General features: G+C 31.7%; 1 non-coding gene across 1 annotated transcript; it reads left to right on the forward strand.

Moving 5' to 3' along the window:
* The first annotated feature begins 1,075 nt into the window (after positions 1–1,075).
* Positions 1,076–1,182, forward strand: LOC126019750 (U6 spliceosomal RNA). Its single transcript, XR_007499374.1, has one exon. It is a non-coding gene; the product is annotated as a U6 spliceosomal RNA (small nuclear RNA).
* Positions 1,183–3,930: the final 2,748 nt, after the last annotated feature.

Genomic DNA, 3,930 nt, shown 5'->3' on the forward strand with positions numbered 1-3,930 from the left:
TGTGCATGTGGGAGTTCCTGAACCTGTTTTATCCCCTTAACTGTTTTGGATTATGTTCTATGGCAGTGTTTTTTTTTTTTTTTCATACTCATGTCTTTCCAATGCTCTAGATTTGTGGCATGAAGCTTCTGCTTCAGTAGCGATGGATTTCTTTGCAGTTTTAGACAAAGGGAGATTGTAAATGCAATATATAATGGACTAATATTTATAAATTTATAGTTTCTACAAAATCTGATATAGCCCTGAATCTCTCTTATTGAGTCTTATTTGCTTTTGAAATGTATGTGCATCCCTCAATAGATCTCTACAAACTGACTTCTTTTAGACCTTTATATAAAATATATTTTGTGTTAGATTATTAACTAATTGTCATATACCATAAAGAACTAGAAAAACAAGAGTGACAAAAAAGGTGTCATTGATGAGAGAAACAATTTTGCTTTAGCAAAGAATATGAACAAAATAGGAGTATCACCTGCATATCAATATTCAGAGTTGCCACAGAGAGTTGAACATCTGATGATAATGTGGGAAATGAGTGAGAGACAAAGCTGAGGCCACTTAAAAACCAGAAATACTGAATGAGATAAAAATCTGAAACTTAGCTACTTAAAGTATGCATAACTGCATATAGGGGTTATAAATATATCAGCAACCATAAACTATTTCTGAATAAACAGTGTTCAAAAATTAATTCAAAATCAAAGCAATAAATCTGAGGTGTTTCTGGAAGTATCCAACAGGTTGCATTTGTATTTCTTGGGTAACAAAAGGAGTTGCAAGTGACAAAATTTTGAGATGCCCTCTTGTAGAGATATGAGTAGTCTCTCTAATAAAATTCAAAGTGAAGTCAGAGAAACCAAGAACCCATAGAAGATACAGAAGAAGCCAGAAAGCCAATAGGATGTTGAATAGTATTGTGAAATTCTAATTGTGTTTTTGAAGTTGCTTTCATGGGTCTAAAAAATACAATTTGTCAAGATAATTAGAGGATAGACTTCTGAATTAGACAATGGAGTTTCCAATTTAAGGTCTCAACAAATATTTAGGTAGCTATTTTTATGTAATATTTTCTGTGCTCGCTTCAGCAGCACATATACTAAAATTGGAAATATACAGAAAAGATTAGCATGGCCCCTGCACAAGGATGACATGCAAATTTGTGAAGTGTTCCATATTTAATAATTTCAGTCAAATAAACAGCTCTCAGGGCTGGAGTGGTAGCAGAGCAGGTAGGGTGTTTGCCTTACAGGCAGCCCATCTAGGTTGTATCCTGAGCCTGCCAGGAGTAATTTCTGAGCTCAGAGCCAGGAATAACCCTTTAGCTCTGCTGCTGCTTTTAATCCAAAGGGAACAAAAAAGGAAAAAGGAAAAAATAAAGAAGAAACAACAACAACAACAACAATAATCTTTCAAGTATTCAATTCCCTGAACTCCTAATAAAATCTTTGTTTGATAAATGTGATTCATCTGATACAATTTTTTTAATGTCACACAAAACTAAATACACAATTAGTTCTACCTATAGTCACTCTGTTGTTGTAGGAGGGACATTGTTTCAGCGAACTTAGTTGTTAACTGAAACATTTCTTTTAAGAGTTTTCCCCAGAATCTGTTTTGCCAGCACCCAAAAAAGGAGCTTATTTTAAGTAGCTGGTTCTTTACTGGTTCTCTACAGTCATGATCCAATATTAGACAACATTAGTTATGTAACTGCCAATAATATCTAGCTCTTTATAATCCGAAACTATTTAACTATTACCTGCTTTTTTGAAATTTAAAGATTGAGTTTTATTCCCCAACAAGTTTTATTACTTTTGTGGTAAACAAACATGAACATAATCAGTATGAAAAAATTGGCTGCAAAGGCAACTCTTAGCAGGAATATTTCATCTGTTTAAATCGACAGAACTGTTTCAGTATCCTAGTTTGTAGCACTCTTGTTAGTCATATAATTTTATATTTCATGTTAAACAACACATAATATATTTGATGGTGATTGAATCTGAAACATTTATATCCATCCGTTAGTTAATAAACTCATGAATTGAATCATTAATTTTTTTCAAAATAGATGTTTTTATAGTTATATTCCATTTAAGAGGCAGATCTTTCTCCTGGTTTATAGGTTTCATCTTTTATTATTTCATTAAAGTTTTTAAAATCAGAGTTCTTCTTTTTTTAATATCTCAAGCAGGGAAATCTAGGTTAAATATTTTTCTTTCGAACTGAATAACTCTTTTGGCTCATATCTTTGCCTTGCTTATTAGAACTAATCTAGATTCTATGGTCATTAGAATATGTTTTGCTTGGCCAGGTTAGCATAAGAGTTGTGATCTGCAATGATTCCAGTAACAATTTTTTATACCAGTTAATAAGCAAAATTGGCAGAAAGTTGTCTTATAATTTTACTGAATATGCACAGTATGCCATAATTTTAAGTTAATGATGTAGCTAATTATTTTGTGAGTGGTCAATTCAAATATATTTTTCCATAGACCAGAGAAACAATAGAATAGATGTAGTATTTTCTTTGCATGCTGGTTCTCAGAGTTCGATTCCTGGTACCCCATATACTCTGCCAGAAGTGATCTCTGAGCATAAGAAGAAACAATGAGCATTGCTAGGTGTGGACCCCAAACAAATAAGAAATCTATGCTTTTGAAAAAAGATATGCTTCCTGAAAATTCAAATTTAGACCAAATCTAAGATCTAAGGAGATCTTTAGATAGCTTTATATAAATTAAGATTCTCAGCCAGAGAGATAGCATGGAGGTAAGGCATTTGCCTTTTATGCAGAAGGATGGTGGTTCGAATCCCGGCATCCCATATGGTCCCCTGAGCCTGCTGGGGGCGATTTCTGAGCATGGAGCCAGGAGTAACCCGTGAGCACTGCCGGGTGTGACCCCCCCCCTCCAAAAAAAAAAAAAGATTCTCTGGAATCATATCTTTATAAACAGGTGACATTATTTTTTCCAATGTTATTGATACTATAAATTGTAAACTAAGGACATAAATCTTTATATAGTAATCCACTGTGATCCCATTAATTCTCATTTTTATAGAAATATATATTTTTGATTTAGGATATAATTTAGGGAACACTACTCAAAGATAGTGGCTGTTTATTTGATATTTACTGGAGACCACATGTCTAAGACTTTGATAAAAGTTATGAATATTCTCCCTAGGAAAAAATATTATAGATGCTTACATCTATCTTTATATTCATTTTATAGTGATTAGGTATAATCTAGTATTATGCTCAGATTTATAAAATTTTGAGCTCTTATTTGAAGAGAAAACATCATTTTAGAAGTTGTGAGTGATTACTCCCGTGAAAATGAAGTCATTATTTCCCCAAGTTTCTGAACCATCAAAAAAAATAACATTTGCTTATTTCTAGGTTTTTAAATATGATATATCTCAGAAAATAAGTTATTTTGTCAGCACTTGGAGTTATTAATAAAACTAAAAGTCTATCTGGCAGAAATCATGCTTCTTTTGTGGCTTTTATTGAAATTAATCTAGGAAAGATTTTCTAGATTATATGTCACTTAGAAAGTTATGCTCTGCTGTATAAAGTATATACCTTTATTACTTAACAGTATATAGTATTCAATTATGATATATTTTATTGTAGATAGGAACTATTTTATTTATATATGTACATATAGATTATCTATTAAAAGTGAACCATACATTTTAAATCATTCTAAAATGGTTTCCAAAAAAGGGAGAAAAATTCACAATCTCTTAACCCAAGAGATTGAATAATATAACAAATATCCTTTTATATAACAGCATGGAATATTTTTGGCAGTTATTATCAACTGTACAAAAAAGTATATATATGAGCCAATACATTTTATATATAAGCCAGTTTCTTATGCTGCATAGAATTTTCCAGGAATAAAATTCCAGGAACCC

Source organism: Suncus etruscus, chromosome 9 (assembly GCF_024139225.1).
Source record: "Suncus etruscus isolate mSunEtr1 chromosome 9, mSunEtr1.pri.cur, whole genome shotgun sequence".
Lineage (NCBI taxonomy): Eukaryota > Metazoa > Chordata > Mammalia > Eulipotyphla > Soricidae > Suncus > Suncus etruscus.